The sequence below is a fragment of the Giraffa tippelskirchi genome, chromosome 2 (assembly GCF_054371585.1).
Source record: "Giraffa tippelskirchi isolate mGirTip1 chromosome 2, T2T-mGirTip1v1.2.pri, whole genome shotgun sequence".
In the NCBI taxonomy this organism is placed as follows: Eukaryota; Metazoa; Chordata; class Mammalia; order Artiodactyla; family Giraffidae; genus Giraffa; species Giraffa tippelskirchi.
The window spans coordinates 140,572,535-140,592,321 of NC_137276.1; the positions used below are offsets into that span (position 1 = coordinate 140,572,535).

The 19,787-nt window shown below is 39.8% G+C and overlaps 1 protein-coding gene across 9 annotated transcripts in view; it reads right to left on the bottom strand.

Annotated features, from left to right (window-relative positions):
* PLD1 (phospholipase D1) overlaps positions 1–19,787 on the bottom strand; it is a 214,146-nt gene that overhangs the window by 156,547 nt on the left and 37,812 nt on the right. For 6 of the 9 annotated variants that reach the window (XR_014077081.1, XR_014077080.1, XM_081570926.1 and 3 more), the window contains exon 1: positions 2,037–2,158. The exons of the other annotated variants lie outside the window; for them this stretch is intronic. The gene's annotated coding sequence lies outside the window, so the exon portion shown is untranslated. Of the gene's footprint in view, positions 1–2,036; positions 2,159–19,787 lie in introns of those variants that run through there. 9 annotated transcript variants of the gene reach the window in all.

The following is a 19,787-nucleotide window of genomic DNA, read 5'->3' on the forward strand; positions in this document are numbered from 1 at the left end:
AGCCATCTGAGATTTATGAGGCATCTGGAGTACTTCTGACTGTTAACAAGAAAGCATGTTGGATAAAACTTAATCAGCTCAGAGTTTAACCTGATATGGAATGGGAAAAATGCCCGTCTCTACTTGATTTTAGCCAAAAGGCAGAGAGATGTAACAAAACTAAACCAGTCTGGCAAGATGAGGACAAGAATTGCAATGTGTGTGCTAAGCCTGGAATCAGGAATAAGATTTGCTTCGATCCCAAGTTACAGATTTTGAGCACTCCCTTGTACAGTCTTGTTTTCCCATCATGTTTGGAGGAAGCTTACTGTAATGGATACTCTTTAGGAAAACCCTCAAATCTTGTTTTTACGGAGTTTCCTCTCTTATTCTATCCTTTGTCACGTTGGGTTTTTTTTCTGTTTCTAATCAGTAGTATTTTGTTTTGTTATATTCTGTAGAAGAAAAGCTGTGAAGCACTTGGGAATATAGAAATTGAGACCTACCAGACATAAATGAGTCTGATGTTAGCTTTTTAAGACTTATCCATGCCAATTAAGCACAAACGAGTAATCAACAAGTAGAATGTCTTAACACTGTCCTTTAAAATCAGGGAGCAGCTATAATCAGATTGACAAAAGTCTTCTTTAAAATTTTAAGTTAATAGTATTTAATGCTAATAGCATTATGCAGTACTAACATATATTAATATTAAGCAAATCATAGCAATCTCTGCTTTTTTTTTTTGGATTTATTGTTGAAGAAAATATCTGTAGACACAGGGGCAATAATACAGCTGTACAACTGTGTCTCAGGGGGATAAAGTCCAGTCTGTTTTGCAATCCTGAGATGGCATGCAGACATAACTTTATAATTTCAGCCTCAGCAGAGATAGGACTGGGAACTTTAAAGTTTAGCAAATCACCTCAGAGATTTTTCTAAGTATAATATCTATTTCTATCTTCCTTCTCCCTCAGTTTTATGTTTTTAGACAGAAGAGAACATGAGAGAACAGACCCTCTCTGAAACACTGTATTTCCCAGCAGGGAAAAGAAAGAGGAGATTAAAATGGTAATAATAGAAGTATATACACATATTTTAAAACACTAGTGCTTACTTTGAACTAAACCATACCTAAAGTAACATAAAAGCCAGCATACTTCATAAGAATACTTACACTTCATAAGTACTTCATATACAAAAATGAAAATATCATTAAATCGAACTACTCTTGTGAAGCTATTTAATACCAGATTGCTTTGGTGACAAGTGAACAAAGGTAAAATTGCTCTTGAGATGTCTAAGTTAATGAAATTAAGGAAGATATTCTCTTGATACTTCACTTTATTGACTTAATTTCATTTTAATACTATTAACGACAATTTCATGCCTTACAAGGCACACTCCGTTTTGACTGTCATATTTACTCCTAGAGTAATCTTCCATCCTGAGGAATCACTTAAGAAGAAAAACAGTGATGACTAAGGAAGGGATTTAGTTCAGCTTGATCCACCTGTGCACTCTGTCCACGTCGTCAACTGTTACACAGGTATTTTCTGAGGCATTCTAGAAAAATGCCAGGCTTTTCAAAAAGAAAATTAAAACGATATTCTGGTTCCTTTAACTATAAGTAGTAGGCCCTAGAGAAAACCATACATCAGACAAGCTTGCATACTGGCTGGGACACAGCACACTGTTGCCTTGCGCTCCAAAAAGTAAAATAAACCATGTATAAAATCATAGTTATTCCTAGAAGACATAATGAGAAGATACAATGAAAGGAAAATGCATACAAACAAGCACAGATTTCTAGACTGCACATCTAACACAAACCAGTCATTACTTCATGGCTTCCTCCTGCATTTAATATTGTCCAACAATGCATATATTATAAGGAAGACTATAACCCTCAGACCTCCGTAGGATCAATGAACATTATTTTCTAAAAAAATGCAGCAACGGCACAAATGCCACGCCGACTGTCATGTCATTGCCCCGGGAGAACAGAAAGAAAGTCTAACACATGAAGCAGAAAGTTCAAAATGTTATTTACTAACCTGGTGCCCCTGTGAAAGTGGTCGCTTCATATTGCTTTAAAGAAAGAATCCTTACTATGAAACTAATCTCCAGAGCAGCTGACAGCTGAGGGCGGAAAAGAAACTGACCACCCGGAGAATCCACAGACACGGGAAAGCAATCCGTTTTCAAGCCCCGTTTTTGGCTGACTCCCCAAAGGCAACTTAAGTCATAGCCAAGCCCACAAATCACTTTAGCCTGTAAGCTTTAGTCATGAACTTGAAACCACTCCCATATGTTAAATAGACACTCGGCTGCTGAGAAATAAAATCCCTGTACAGAATGAGCTAAGACTTCGGGCTTCGTTTTTGTACTTGCTGCCCAAGAAAACTGTAATACACCAACTTAAACAAAGAGCATTCTCACTCCTTTCTCTCCCTTCAAATGCTGTCTTAAAGTGACTCATTCATTTTAAACAAGAGGAATACAGTCTGCCCTCCACTAGGGCCATGAAATGAGTTTTATATTGTTGCCCAATTTGGTGGTGGTGGTGATGGAACATATAGCACTATAATTTCACATTGCCTAAGAGGGACCATATTAAGTTATTGTTTCGGAGAATCAAAGTTACATACTGTCACTATTCCTAGATTTTTAAAATATATTGTTGTTGTTGTTTAGTCACTAAGTCAAGTCCGACTCTTTTTTGCAACCCCATGGATTGTAGCCTGCCAGGCTCCTCTGTCCATGGGATTCTCCAGGCAAGAATACTGGAGTGGGTTGCGATTTCATACTCTAGAGGATCTTCCTGACCCAGGGACTGAAACCACATCTCCTGCATTGGCAGGCAGATTCTTTACTACTGCCACCAGGGTAGTCTCTTAAAATACATTAAAGAAGCAAAAAACCTCATTAATCACTGAAGTCTAAAAGTTAAAGTTCCAGGGAAAAACTTATCAAAAAAACTATCTAACTTCTGAGTCTGACATGGTGTCTATAAATCTGAAAATTACTTGTAATTCAATTCTACCATCTACAGTTAGGTTATTTTATAAAACAAAAAAGTTTTTTTGGTAGTTTTGTAATTGTTTATAGTTTAAACTAGAGCTTAATACTTCTTTTAAAATAAGAAATTTATTTTTCATTCTAAAAAACATAATTAATAGTTTCCTTAAGACATTTATTTTAAAAAATAATGTTCCAACATATTGCTTCTTAAGAAACAATAAAAAATCCATGCTCTGCTTTTTAACATAAAGTACACAATTTTTCCCAAGTTTTCAACACCAACAGTAGTTTTAATTCTCGTTTCCATGATTTCTACCTTATTTTTAGAAGACCTGTTTAACATAATGGTCAAGATTACCAAATTCAGTGTTTCTTCTCAGCCATAAAGATGGGACTAAATATTCCAAGGAAAAGTTGCAATACTAACCATGTACTTTAATAACACTTGATTCTTTTGTTGCCAAGTAGATTTACATGTATTTACAGTAAAATCCAAGTTACCTAAAGCCTGTGAAACATAAGTCATTAGCATATCAGCTCAACAAGATTAGGCATGAAAAGCCCTGTAACTCCCTCGGATCTAATACTCGCCCTCCGCCCTCCCCCATCCACTCCCAGGGTCAGAGCTCAACAGTTTCTCCAGGGGTCAGTTCAGAATGAGAGGGAGCAAGACAACCATCTCAATGAGAAAACCAGCCTCAAGACTTTGGCCCGTGCATTATAAAGGAGCCAGTGCCCCACCTGGTGGCAAAACCAAGAAAAGGCTGAAACAGTTAAACCTCAGGGGAAATACTTGCTGTTGGAAGAAAAGGACGAGTTACAAGAGCACATTAATGTTACATACAATGTGTGGTAGGAATCAGGAAAAGTTTCTTTCCCACAGACCAGAATATTTATAGAGGGTATGAAAATATTCATGTAAAAGAAAAAGTATTATAATTACATTCAAAACCTGTGGATCTGGTTTGCAAGCATATATAGTGATTTGCATTCCCAGAGAAATACTCTGATAAATAATATTGACCTCTCCTTTACCCACAAGGGCTGTAAGAAAAATTCCTGTGAGACCAGCATAATCTCTGAAATGTAAGAACCCTGGATACATCCCGACTCAGCTAGCTAACTGCTGGTGGGACTGTGTCGCCATCATTCTGTTAAGATGCTGTATCCCCAGGATTCTTCTTGTCTTTCTTTCAAACAGTATTTCCTTTCGTCTAATATAAATTATTTCTGTTAAAATCAATGTTCTGATATCCTCAGCGGAGATGAAGAACAGTTAAACACTGGGTTTTGAATTACATGACAGTCTTTAATAAAACTCCAGCAAAAATAAAAGTATAATAGGATGTGACTTCTAAATAAGCCCAGGCCATGCTACTGAAACTAAAACTAATATTACAAAACTTACTGAAACTAAAACTAATAGCTAATATTTAAGCTCCCACAATAAGCTAGGCATGGTTCTAAAGTGCTTCAAGAGATTAATTCATTTAAATCACACCAATCTGTTATTTTGCCAGTTTCACAGATGAGAAAGCTGAGGCCTCTAAAGAGCAAGTACCTTGCCAAGATCAAACAGCGAGTGGTGGAGCTGGGATTAGAACGCAGGTCATCTGGCAGGTCAGTGCTGCTAACCACGTACGATAATAATGCTGTCCTCTTCCATGCATACCACTTGTGAAACTCTGCCAGACTCTGGTCAGATGAAAGGGAGCAGGAGATGGCTGGACAAGAATTTTCTGTGGACGGCCCTTGTGATACTGCTGGCTGGGAAAGGCGTCCCAGCCAAGCAGCCACAGAACTGAGACCTGGAGGCCATAAGACAGGTGAGGGATCCCCAAGCAGAGGGCACTCACTCAGCCTGCCAAGGCAAAGGGGGAAGTGGGAAGCAGGCCACCAGCGGGACCACAGGCAGCCTGGTGAGGCTGGGAGAACAACAGAAGAAAACTCTGTGAGGGAGGTAGGAGTCCTCTGATGTCACATCATGGAGATAAAGAGGCATCACCAAGAGATTTTAAACCATAATGTGACCAGATGTGTGTGTTGGAAAGAGAAGTAAGGTGGAACTAGACCCTGCAAGGTAAGCAGAAGTTTAGAAGACATTCCAGGTAAAGGAAATGACCTATCAGTGCTTTAAAATATACAAGTCTACACTTCCACAGATATTATCAAGGAGACTGGGGCAGTAATCCTGGCAGCAGCAATGCTCACTTACTTGCTCAAGCTGGGTTCAGGGCCTGGGCCATGTGGAGGTTGTTAATGCCACCAACAGAATTGGGCACACAGAAGGAAGAGTAGGCTGGCAGAAGAAGGAGGGGTGGAATGGACAAGACAAGGAGGTGGTTTTTGGAGGCTATCAATAAAGGGTGGATATTATGTTATTACTTTTTTGGTATACTGATAACTGTATATCAGTCTAATTGATTTCTTTCATAACCCTATGCAGTCTGGTATTTTCGCTGTAAGAATCTTTGCTGCAAGAACTTTTGCCATACAACTAATTGGCTGTGGGACAGCTTTATCATAAAAGACAAAATCATGAAAATAAATTAAAATAGGGACATCAAAAAGGACATAATGAAACTTGAAAAACTAATAACAAAACCTTAAAACTACTTGAAACATTGTGAAAGCAATGATGCTTCCTTTCTCAAAGTCAATCATTAATGATTCAGGGTCTAATGTTGGACATACATCTTCATGGTATAAAAAAAATCTGCTATAAGACTCTTCAGATTTCCCTGTAAGTAGAATGAACAAACAAGGAATGCTGCTATATATAATATATCAAAAACATATACAAACATATATATAAACCAGTGCATATCTGGACTACATTAAATGTTACATGACAGTCTTCATTTCACCAAATCACCTAAGCTAGATTCTGTGCCAAATACCAAAATTCTGTCTACATCATGTTCTCCACTATTAAATAACAAAAAATGTCACCATTTTCATAAAACTTACCAAGAACCATGTAACCATTTATTTTGGGGATATTGGAGGAGTTTGAGTCTCCCTTTGCCTCCAACTTCTAATATTGCGTGATGAATCTGGTAAACGTGACATTACAAGATGAGATGTTGTATCTAAATGAGCTAAAGAATTGATACTTAATACTCTCATACACTGTCATGTATTACTAGCCTCTGCTTTTATATTTGCCATAGGTTGGTAAACTTTTGGTTCTGACAAGAGAGAGATGGCTGTGCCCATGAAAGGATTAGCAAACTGTTGTTATCATTTTCTAGTACAGTATTCAGTCTAGCTTTACACTCTTATTTCACACTTCAGTAAGTTTTCTTATCACTATATTTTCTACCAAATTGCTATAACACAGTTGAAACCAAGTGTCAACCAGTCACTTTCTGTTTTACGGCAAAACTGCCTTACGGCCAATTAGTTGTGCAGTAAAACTGCTTTACAGCAAAGATTTTTACTGCAGAAATGCCTAGAACCTCTAATTTTATTCACTTAAATGTATGCATTTAATTTAATGCATTAAACATTATTTTGTAAAGGGATTCATTACTTCACTAGAATGCCAAAGGGGTCCTTGCAAACTCTCAAAAAATAAAGAACGTCTGATGCAAAGGGTGGGGGGCAGGTAACCCAGGAAGACACTTAAAGAATTCAGAAAAGAGGAGACAGAGTATGAGATGACCAGGATTCAAATCCAGGATTTTGATTTGTGTTCTTTCCTCCACCAACTCTACACTCTAAAATAATAAAAACAGAATCCCTTCATTTGTGTCAACAAAGTACTTTCACAGGTTACAGCTCACCAGCTCATCACAAAGACCCAGTAGGAAATAGGAAAAGGCAGGTGACACCACCCTGCCTGAAACCTCAGAGAAGCCGCTGCCCAAGAAGACACCACTCCTCGGGCCAGTCCCAGGCGTGGACCCTGGCACCTGCCACCCCACCCTACGGAGCTGGAGCTGTAGTCCTGAGCACAGAAGAGGCGATGACAAGCCCTCATATCACATTAGCTAGAACCTGATCAGGAGAGGATAAAACAGTGAGCGCACAAGCAGATCCTGCTTCTCTTCAGGCTTCCATTTGCAGGCAGGCCTAACAATTTACTTGGATGCGTTGCTCTTAACCCTTATTTACTTTTGATTTGTGATGGGCGTGAATTACATGACTTACAGTATTTCAACTGTTTGATTTTCCTCTGGCTGTAACCAGAACAGAAGCCTATACTTAAGCAATTAGTCTGAAAATAGATATACAGGCTGAATCAATGTGCTCTCTGTTCTCTTCTGGCTGTGCCCACCAACCGCATTCATTATTTAATCTGAGACACGTGTTGTCAGGGCTGTGTTAACAACAATGTGTCTTATTGTCTTCACGTCCATTCCCTATTCTGCCACATCTATCATGGCTCATATCTATTTTGCATCTTTTTTTGTTTTATTTTGATTCTCTTATTTTCACAGGATCATTTTCTTCATTACTACAAATTGCTCTGAAATCTGTTCTAATGCTCCAAAAGGTTACATTTATTAACTTGCTGATAACAAAAAACTTAATGGACACACAGACATTCTTTTAGACTGATGCAAATCTACATAAAATTATATTATTAAAGCAAATTTTATCTCATAGTTGGTTAGATAACCTATCTTTTTAAAAAACAATCTGATCAGTTCACAGGTTACTCTGGCCTCTTCTCATATAAGGTGTTTCCTTTTACATGATAATGAGAAGGTGGCTATACATGACTGACCAAATATGCTTGTGGGGGAGGAAAATTTTTCCCTTCTAAGTTCTTTGGCTGGTCTAATAATTAAATTGATACGACAGATTGACGAGAAAAATTAATTTTGTATATATGAGAGCTGATAAAAAATGTGGGATGCAAAGAAGTAACAAAAGAAGGTAGATTTTATACCTTTTAGACAAAAGAAACAATAAATTTGTGAAGAACTGACAAAATACAGGGGTTTGGGCTTGGCCCAGCAAATCAGTGAAGTAACAAAATTTGTTTATACAACCCTCTTGGCCCTGAATTCCCTGTCTCTGGCAATGAGGATGTCTTCAACCCTCCTGGTACCGGGAAGATCCCTTCCACCTGGAAGATTTATTTCCTGCTCTCAGGGAGACAAAGGAGGATCAGAATATTCTTGCATCAGCTGTTTCTTAAATAACTTTAATTGAAAATAATCAATATGCCTAAGTAGCATATTTTAGGGTGACATACTCTTCTCTCTTTCATGTTGTTCAGAAAAAAAACCTGAGTATTTCTTTTTTTTTGAACAAATATATGAATATTTTTATTTGTTGCTTAGTCTAGTTCTTTATACTCTTCTAAAAAAGAAGGAAATGCTTAACATGCTCTTTTTCCACTTTCATCCACTACTGAGGAGTGAAAAAATTGAGTATTTCTTAATATGCATATTAAAATGTAAATTATTCTGTTTATTGGTTGGCCTTTAATTTCTAAGTTTCTCTGGTCTTATAAAAAATTTTATTTTAAATTGGAGGATAATTACTTTACAATATTATGTGGGTTTCTGCCATACAAAAACATGAATCAGCCATAGATACACATATGCTCCCTCCCTCTGGAACCTCCCTCCCACCTCCCACCCCTTCCCAATGATGCAGGGAACCCAAATCCAATGCTAAGTTTTTGTATGTAGCTTTTCTACTCTTTTAAATAAGAAATCATAGTGAAAACTGTCCCTTGCCTTTGAGTCACAGCCACTTGGAGTGAGAATTCTTGTGGATAAAAAAAAAAAAATGAGTTCAAAGTTGTCTTCCAGGCTCTGGGAACAGAAGAGCAGTGTTCTCCTGTGGCTGCCTCTCCTCAGATACATGGACACATGGACTTCGCAAGCCAACCCGCTGTCTGTGCATCAGGGTAACACCCTAAGGCACCTGTACTGTGCGGGAGAAGGAAGTGAACCTGGCAACGGCAAGCCTGTGATGTATTACCTTCTTTCCTCACCACCCAGAAGCACTTCCTTCCTTGCTTGTCCAACCCAAGTAAGGAAGGGCTTCCTGTCGCCCTGGCAGTTCCTGTAGCCTGAATCATTTGCTTTCATTCCTACCTTGTTTTCTCTGTGCTGCTCTCAAACTGCTTCCTCACAAGACCTCTCCCTCCTGCCAAACCGATTTATTACATTGTTTACCTCCCCTAGTTCTTTGGGTTTAGGTCACTGCCCCACCTTTGATGCCCATCCACCTCATGGCCAATAAAGGATTAAAATCCTCCCCAGCATTTCAAGAGGCAGCCCAAATCCACATGCTCCATGAAGCCTCCTCAGAGTATTCTAGTTAAAAAAAAAAGAAAAAGGTTTAATTTCTTAGACCTAGAACAATCATCAGCAAATGTATTAGACAACTAATTAAGCATGATAACATTTGTTCTGTTGTCTTGATTGGTTATTTAAATATTTGATGGCATTTAGGGCTTCCCTCATAGCTCAGTTGGTAAAGAATCTGCCTGGGTCGCGAAGATCCACTGAGAAGCGATAGGCTACCCACTTCAGTGTTCTTGGGCTTCCCTTGTGGCTCAGCTAGTAAAGAATCTGCCTGTAATGTGGAAGTCCTGGGTTCTATCTTTGGGTTGGGAAGATCCCCTGGAGAAGGGAAAGGCTACCCACTCCAATATTCTGGCCTGGAGAATTCCATGGACTGTCAAGTCCATGGGGTCCCAAAGAATTGGAAACAACTGAGCGACTTTCACTTGGCATTTGACTTTTCATGTACTTACATCTATTCCCTCCAACTAAGTTACCAATAACTGGATTGTAAAAGTTATACTTCTGAAATCAACCACTGTAAAAAGTATATATAGCAGGCAAAGTGCACCTTACTTAGCATAAGTATCTGTTGATTAATCATAAGAGATTTCAACCATTTATATATTTTATTTATTTTTGGCTGCACTGGGTCTTTGTTGCTTTGCAAGGGCTATCTCCAGTTGCATCGTATAGGCTTCCCATTGCAGTGGCTTCTCTTGTTGCAGAGCACAGGCTCCAGGTGCACAGTCTTCAGTAGTTTCAGCTCGCAGGCTCAGTAGTTTCAGCTCGCAGGCTCAGTAGTTGTGGCACATGTCACTCCACAGCATGTGGAATCTTCCCAGACCAGGGGTCAACCTGTGTCCCCTGCATTGGCAAGTGGACTCCTATCCACTGCACCACCAGGAAAGCCCTAGATCATTTATATTATTGAATAGCAATCATAACCACAACAACCAACACTATTGCCACAATGTCTTACTACACCCAATATCTTATTTGGCATTCACATTTGCCCTATGAGGTAAATATCATTATTTTCCCCATTTCTCAGATGAAGAAAATGATAATGAAGCCAGCAAGGTTAACTTGCCCACAGTCATTCATTCAACATAAATTGTGACAAGCATTGTTAACAGTATTAACCCTGCAAAGTAGAAAGTCCTTGACCTCAGGGAGTTTGTATGTATTCTACTAGGGGAAACAGATGATTAACAAATAAAACAAATATAAAACCAGATAATGCTAAGTGCTAAGAAGAAAACCAAAGCAGAGTAAAGAAGTGGAGAGTAATGGGGTGAGGGGACACTCTCCTTACACAGGTCAAAAAAGGCTTCTCTGGGGAAATGACACTTGAGCAGAGACCAGAATGAAATAAAGTAACAAGACTTATAATCATCTGGGGAAAAGGTTATAGGCAAAAGAAACAAAAATCACAAAGGCCCTGAGGCCGAAAGAAGCTTAGAACGTGCAAGAACAACAAAAAAGCCAATGAAGTCAAGAGTATTGTGTAAGAAAGAGCAACAGAATGGAGTGAAGTCAGAGAGAACAGAGAAGTCTGATCATCTAAGGCTTTTTAAACCATTGCAGAAGTTTTCTTCCCCCTAAATATAATGGAAAGGTTCTAGAAGGTTTTAATCATGGGAGTGAAATGCTCCCCTGATTAAACATTTTTAAAAGTGACTCAAGTTATATAAAGAATAGAGTGAGACAAAGCAGATTACATAGAATATTGCAGTAAACCAGGTGGAGATGATGGTGGCTTGGACTAAAGCGATGGCTAAGAAGTAGATAGAGCTCTATGACAGAGCCAAGAGGGTTTTCTAATGTAGGGTTGTTACCAAGTCCAAGCTCACTCTGCTCCCCACACTAAAGGCCAATAAATCTGAGAGGAGGTGTTGGGACAAGGAAGGGACTTTATTCAGGAGGTGGCTGACTGAAAAGATGACAGGCTAATGCCTCAAAATAACCACCTCACTGGGGCCTGGATGCCAGGTTCTTTAATGGATCAGAGATGGGGGAGGTGAGGAAACAAAGTAAAAAGACTATTCAATCCTTGCAAATGTCTCCTAGAATGGCAAGCTTCAGGCAGGGAGATGTGTTGTTTTCATTTCCTTACAGTCATTTCTTGGGTGGTATAAAATGGAACATCTCCTGTCATATCAACAAAGATGCCACATCTGTCCGCGATTCTGGCCTACCCAAATGTGAATTTCTAGGCCACCCCGGTAAGCAGGACTCAAGGGGTGCCAGATGCTGAGCCATTTGCCAGACAAAGAATTTAAGAACATCATAGTCCTTCACAGGTGGGCAGGGGCAGGGTATCTTCCTGAGGCAGGCCATTACGTATGCCTATAATAACAAACGTGAAATGTGCTGTGCTCAGTCATGTCTGACTCTGCAACCCCATGGACTGTAGCCGCATGAATACTAATGCCACCTGGGAAGCCCACGTGGGAAGCCTTGAGATACCCAAGTGGTCCAATGGTAAAGAATCCACCTAGAATTCTACCACAGAATTCTACCTAGAATCCACCACAGAATTCTAGTTCTGTCCTGGTCTGGTTTCTGGTTTGGATTCTGGTTCTGTCTGGTCTGCTCTGGTTTCTGGTAGGGCTGAGTCCCAGTCCTCCTTTCCCTGGAAGCCCAGGGAAAAGTCCTATAACTCCTGGGTGTCTGCAGGTGGTAGGAGACATCTATAAGGCTACCTCTTTGGCCTCCTTCCTCCACCTCCTTTCCCCTCTTCTTTCATCCTGGCCTTCTTTACCATTTTTTCTTGTCCCTTGGTCCTGGATGCAGGAGCCTGGTAGAAGGGACTCAGCCTGAGCTGAGGGTCGGATTCTGATTGCCTCCAGTTGGCAGAGAACTCGAATTCTGGTTCTGGTCTGATTTCTGGTAGGGTCGAGTTCCAGACCTTCCTTCCCTGGAAGCCCAGGGTCAAGTCCTGTAACATCTGGGTGTCTGCAGGTGGCAGGAGACATCTGTAAGGCCACCCCCTTTCCCCCCCCTCTGCCTCCTTCCCCCTCTTCTTTCAACTTAGCCTCCTTTCCTCCCTTTGGAATCTTTGAAGACCTGAGATATTTCCATTTACTCTTGTTAGTATTTGGATCTGAAGTTCTGTCTCTGGAGGAGGTTTTCTGAGAGACTGCAATCTTGTATTTAAGGGAGTGTTTGATTAGGATGGCTGGGCTTGTGTACAGTGTTCTGTGTTGTGATTTTTGAGGGCCATTTTGCTTTTGTGTGTCCACCATTTTGTCTAGATCTGCTGCCATGTTATTTAGATCTCAGAGAAAGTTGGTTTAGGTAAAAGTGTTAAAAATTTGTTCCAAAGCTATTTCTTTTTGCATAATCAGTTAGTAAAAGCAAACTTGATTAAATGACTTTTCATAATTTTGACCCTGAGGTGGAACAAGTTCTCGTAGAGTTTAATTTTCTCTCCCTATGCCTTGAGACCAGGCTCTCAGGAACGCTTATCTAGATCATCTCTAATTCCTGAGACTGAGGGAAAAAAGGAAGAAGGCTTTAAAAATTTTATTTATTCAAAATGCTATTTATAAATCAGTGAATTTTCTATTGTGATATCTGATTCATGACTAAGTTTAGAAAATGAAACTAGATCTCTCATGTCTCTCTGTACATATGTATGTCTCAGAATGTATCTATGGATAATATTACTGTGGTTAATTTGTAAATGAGCTCTATTTAATTGGCTTAAAGAAAAGTAAGAACTTACAAATCAAACAATTCTAAATACAAGAAAAATTAACCTAAATTAATTTCAGGTTCATGTGAACTGGGAAAAATTCTGTATTAAAGTAATAAATACCTGGTATTCTGTTACAAATTTATCAATAAGAAAAGTAAGTCAATGTGGAAAAAAAAAAACTTTTAAGGGAAGTGTTTTCAGTAAAAGGTGTGAGAAATGAAAAAGTACTGAAAAGAATGAGTTATGGATGACCAGGATTTTCTTTTTTTTTTTTTTTTTTTAATGCTGGAGCAGGATTTTCTAAGATTGGGTTGCATTTAGTTGGGTAAATGGATTTTGTTAGGAATGCCATAGCCATAGAGCCAACTAGGTCCAAGATGGCAGAGTCGACTTCACTAGACCTTGAGCCTCCATATACGCTCACAGTGATGTATGAGCAAGCTAAGTGATACACCCACCAGTGCTGACTATATTGGATGGTAAATATTACTAATATAGATATTCTAGAGATTATATGGAGTTGCTAAAAATCTGATATATCCTAGTAAAATGTTATCAGTCGTGATTCTTTGAAGTGCTGTCTCCAATCTGTACACAGGGACCCTTTTAGGGCCCCTGCAATGGACTGGCCCATGGAGAGGGTGACTGACCTCAAAGTTAGCTTAAAATGACTCTGAGAGGAGAAACTACACTCATACCAAGATGAGAAAAAGAAGACATCAGAGATAGCTTGCCCAAGATTCTTGATGTGACTTGTATGATCATTTATAATATTTTCTTAACTTCTTGACCTTTGCATGTGAATCAAATGCTTTTCTGTCATAGAAATGATCCTATGTTAGTTTTAGAAATAAATCCAATCATTGGGTTTATGGCTGTGTCCAGTACTGTGTCTAGTACTTCTGGGTCACCTTGGTAAATTTCTGCACTCCAAGGCTCTAATTGGTTTTCCCTGAAGAAATTTACTTTAAAGGAAAAATTATAGTCATGTTCAGGTCACAATTGTTATTACTAGGTGGAATCCCTTCATCTGGTCAATTAATATGTCTGCTCTGACCCTGGCCATAAATACAAGTTTTCTCCTGTTACTCAATAGTAATAGAGTAACAGAAGCTCAAAATAAGTTCAATCAGAGCAACAAACAAAGTTTCAGCCAAGGAATAATATCTCCCACAATTATGGGATGGATTTATGTAGACACCACCAGGCTACAGTAATTTGTTTCAAATCTCCTCTATGTTGGCAACAATTAAATCATACTTAAAATAATCAGTCTAGTAACACCACAAAACTGGGCTGTGTGCCTTATGGACAATGCCAATATATAATTTCCCTGAAAGATAAGGACTGGTATAAAATAGACTAAGTCAGATGACCTGGGATATACTGGGCTGCATCTAATGAAAGCTTCTAGCTTAAGTCTTACTTATGACTTTACTAAATACTGCTAGCTGTGTTATTTGTATTTTACCTGTTTTACAAAATTGCTGTTTCTTACATTTCCAAATGTGCGACTGAGCCTCTGATAAAATAACATATAGATAAATATGAGATCAATGATTGTAATAATGTAACTCTAGATGTGGGAAGGGAGGCCTGGCATGCTGTAGTCCACAGGGTCACAAAGGGTTGGACATAACTGGGTGACTGAACAATAACAATAAGATGTGGGAAGAAGCAACAGGAGGGAATATTTTCCTGGACCAAGAGACTAATAAGACAGGTGGTCCAGAGAATTTTGGATTCTGGTTTATGGCCTAGTCCATTAACAGTACATTGAGTAGCCTATGACGAAATCTGCCAGAAGTGGGAATAAGCATTCTCAGTACAGTGGGACAACATAGTCATGGAATGCACCCCACACACACATAAATCATGGTTAAATTTATAACCATGAAGGGGCTCTGCCAACTGGAAACTGACATTTTCCATCTACCTCTACAAAGATTAAATCATGGCCACTGCAGCTGCTGACCTTCAACATCCCTAAAAGGAGTTCAGGATGGAGATCAGGAATGAGGCACTCTGTGTTCTGGGAAAAATTGGCAGAACAGGTCTTCAGAGAGTTAGATGATTTTCAGGGGAAGATTTTATGAGTACCAATTCTTGCATCTTCTCATACCTAGAGAAACACTAACATTATTAATGGTGATATCTGTTTTGGCTATTAATGAGAATATTACAATTGAAAGTCAAAACAGAGTAGCTACGGTTCAGACATCCAAGGAAATAACAAGGTGACACTATGGGTGTAATTTCAGACTAGTCCTTGTATTGCTAAGAACTTGAGCTTCCTGAGTCAAGTCAGACTTGGATGCCACTGAACGTTATCAAAACAATGTCTGTTGGCAACTAGTCACTGCAGCCTTACTTTTTATAAAACTAGGCAACTGGCTCCCTGGCTAAAAGTCACTAAAACTGAGCAGGACTCTGTGAGGCTTTGGGGTCTTTCTGTGTCCCACGTTTCTTGTTTGTAGGATATAGACTTCATTCAGCCTCCTTGATCTTCCATGAGTTCCAAAAGGCAGATTCAAACAGCTGCTGATCAGAGAAGGGAGGGGATACAGAAACAGGGGAGGAGCAATCAAGTGGTGGTACAGCCTTGGGGCAGGATCCTGGTTCCTACTCAAGGATTATGCATAAAAATATCTTTAAGTTCTTCTGCAGAACTGGGGCCCCATCCAGGTAGAGGATGATTACTTCAGGCTGACTGCAAGATTCTTGGAGCACCACCCTAGTTGCCTCACCACCAACCAATCAGAAAAAAGTCACACATCCTGCAGCCCTCACCCCAAATTTTGCCTTCCTTTTCTGGGCCCAGTGATGACCATTGTGTTTGGCCTCCTGTTTGACCCCTGTCTGCTTCATCTCTGACAGGGTCCAGCAGTTTCAGGCTAAATTGCTGTTACTACAAGGGTGGAAGCCAGTTAAAGGTATGGAATACCTTGACTTAGATCAAAGACTTCTGCTCTGCTAGGCAGGACTACACCCACACCCAGCAGGAAGTAGTTACACAAGGAAGAGACCTCTGCCCTAATTCACAGGAAATATCTTGAGTATGAAGTCTTTCAGCGGGGAGTTGTTAGGGGAAGCACACTGACTGAAACCGTCCACCCTGGCCAGGCACCATAGTGACCATCTGCATGAGTTGTTTTACAACAGGAGGTCCTGGTAAGGAATACAGAACTAATAAGCCACTACCAACTCGAAGAGTTTCAGGAAAGGTCAAAGGGAGATACCACGTGTCCTTCCATCTCCCAAAATCTTTCTCCTTGGCATCCATCTTGGCTGAGCAATGCCATGTGCCACCAGGAAGGACCCTGAGTCAGAATAATTAAACAAAGAAAACCTAGAAACTAATCCTATCACCATAAAACCCGAGACTGTGAGCCATGCAGCAGAACAGTTTTCCTGGGTTCCCTTACCCTACTGCTGTCCGCCCAGGTGCCCCTTCCCAATAAAGCCTGTTGCTTTGTCAACTCGTGTGTCTCCTTGGACAATTTCATTTCTGAGCGTTAGACAAGAGCCCACTCTCGGGCCCTGGAAAGGTTCCCCCTTCCTGCGACACCACAGGGCTTCCCTGGTGGCTCAGTGGTAAAGAATCTGCCTGCTAATGCAGGAGACATGGGTTAGATCCCTGATCCAGGAAGACTCCACATGCAGCTGAACAAGTAAGCCTGGGTACCGCAATTATTGAGCCTGTGCCCTAGAGCCCAGGAGCCGCAACTACTGAAGGCCCCGCACCCTAGAGCTTGTGCTCCACAACAAGAGAAGCCAACACAATGAGAGGCCTGTAAACCTCAACTACAGAGTAGCCCCCACTCACCGCAACTAGCAAAAAGCCCATGCAGCAATGAAGACCCAGCACAGTCAAAAATACAGGTAAATAAATAAATAAGATTAAAAAAAAAACAAAAGCACACACCACATTTGCAGGATCTGAAGAAAATTAGACTCATAGTATTAATAATTATTTCAAGAGAATTTCTTTTTAAAACATTTAAGCATTGTTACCTATCAAAAAACGAAAGAAAGAAAGAAAACCATTTTAAGGTACCACACTTTCACTAGCATTTAAGTACTACAGGAAAAAGTACAGCTTCCCCAGCCTGGGCTTCCAATTTCAAGAGAATTTCTTTTTAAAACATTTAAGCATTGTTACCTATCAAAAAACGAAAGAAAGAAAGAAAACCATTTTAAGGTACCACACTTTCACTAGCATTTAAGTACTACAGGAAAAAGTACAGCTTCCCCAGCCTGGGCTTCCAATCCCTTCCTTCTCCCTTGTACATACATCGTGTCCCAGGCAAGTGAACTCCCGTTCCTTCTACAAGACTCCTCCTACCTCACCCATGAGCCTTCGCCCTTGCTGCTCCCTCCACCAGGCCATCCCTTCCACCTGCCCTGTCTCTGGGCACACACACCTGTTATCCTTCAGGCTCCAGCCAGAGCACAGACTCTTAAGTCAAACACAGACCACATTCCTCTGGAACTGCCACAGTTCTCCATCCTCACCTCTTAAGATGTTGTGTCTGGTATCTTAGCTATTTGAGAACTATAGAATCTGCCCCCTTAGAGAGGATCATTCTCATCTGGACATCCCCAAGATTTACCTTTGACTTGGACTCAGAATGCCTCACATAGTGCCTGGCATAAAAGCTAATCAGTAAACAGCTTTCCAGGTGGCACTAGTGGTAAAGAATCTACTTGCCAATGCAAAAGATTCAAGAGATGTCAGTTCAATCCCTGCATCAGGAAGATCCCCTGGAGTACGAAATGGCAACCCCCTCCAGGATTCTTGTCTGGAAAATTCTAGCTTCCCTGGAGGCTCAGGGGTAAAAGAACCCATCAGCCAATGCTCGGGACATAATAGATGTAGTTCGATCCCTGGGTCGGGAAGATTCCCTGGAGGAGGACATGGCAACCCACTCCAGTATTCTTGTCTGGAGAAGCCCATGGACAGAGAAGCCTGGCAGGCTGGCTACACAGTCTATGGGGCCACAGAGTCAGACACGACTGAGCACACACATAAATAGCTATTGCCAGTTCAAAGATATATTTTAGAGATACTCCTAAGGGAAAGTTAAACACAATGGTAGGAATGTCTAGTTTAAGCTCAGCATTCTGTGTCTAATACTAAGGGAAATAGCATAGATATCTAGACTTTATCCCTACGAGATATTGCCAAGTTGTCTTTCAAAAAACTTACCCCAATTTAAATGCCCAGTGTGATACTAGAAGAGAACTTTCATTCTGTTCAGTTCTTTCCGAGAAGCCTCGTGAACTTATTGTGATTCCATGGCAGAAATTCCTGGTAGAAGAATATTTTACCCACCAATAATTAATATATCCCAAACTAGATTGGAAATAATAATTTTTCAGGATAAATATAATAGTATCCTGTCTTCGTCAGTCCCCAGTGAGTTTGATTTCTAGCACATGTTTCAGGGTTCATTGACTCCTAGCTGACTTAATGAAAGTGAATTTCCGAAGCTACAAAACTAAAGAAAAGACTCAGGAAGCTAAAACCAAGAAGCAGTCACTCCTAAATCCATCTGAAAATAGCTGGTCAGATGAATCCTCCATCCCAAACTCCTGTCTACTGAATCAGGGTTGACTATCAAATCAGGTTACCTAAGCAGTTGCTTGGGTCTCCAATTCTCAAGGAGCTAGAACGGAAAAAAAATTAGGAACACTAAAAATACATTTTAACATAATTGAATATTATTTGAGAATTCAAAAGGCATTTCAGAATCTCTTATGCCTCAAACAGCAACATTATAATTATAAATTTGCACTGGATGTTACCATAAAAATTGTAATTTGAGCATCCATGTTGTTTGAGCTTCTGTGTTGTTTGATTACATACTCAAAATGCAAATGAACAATTCTATTATATGTATTATATAAAACGTATATAACACAATAGCTCAACCTGACAAAATTTCAACTAGAACAGGTGATGTGGGATTTTCCTTACCAGTTCTCATCTTTCATGCAAATGTTTGAGCCAAGCAAATATTTCTAATAATACCCGCAATGCCTTGTTGTTATATCTCATGCTAATTAATTAGCTCCCTTCATTAACATGTTATCATTGCTTCAAATCTTCCAGCCTCTGTCTACCCATTTTTTTGTTACATTCTTTGTATAGTTACTTAGTTCATCCATGAAGTTATGCAGAAAACAAGCATGTATTGGATACACATCTCCACAGAGTGCTGGGCACCCGGCACACAACAGAGAATAAGAAAACATTGTCTTGGCCCTGGGTAACCTTACAGTTGAATTCTCTTTCCAATCACTGTCCATTCTATTTGTCTACTACCTGAGATCTGAGATCCCCAAGGCTGTGTGCCTCTGCAGAAGTCCCATTAATAAACAGGAATCTCTCTGGGGTTTTACTGACTCTGTACAATAAATTAGGCTGTTTAGTGAATTTCCTTCCTTAGGATATGGTCATCAGTGTTCAACACAAACCTACTTTCTGGATTAATCTCTACTGTGTATTTTTTCCCTTCTTTCTTATGATCAAATTACTTTCCCTTGGCAATTCCTTCAGTTTTTTCACTAAGTAAATACCTGGGTGCCCCCAAGTGGCTGAAGTTTCTCTCATACTGCAAGAGCTGGCTATACAAAATACAGCACCCAAGAAAAACTTCACAACCATAATACTAATCCAAGAAAAAATCTTACAGATTTACTCACCAGGAAAAGAATCTAAAGTATATTTGCATATGTAACAACTCACTTATATATCAACGGGCCAAGAAAATAAAATTAAGGACATATTTCTCCTTTTTTAATGTTCCTGGTGAATTGTT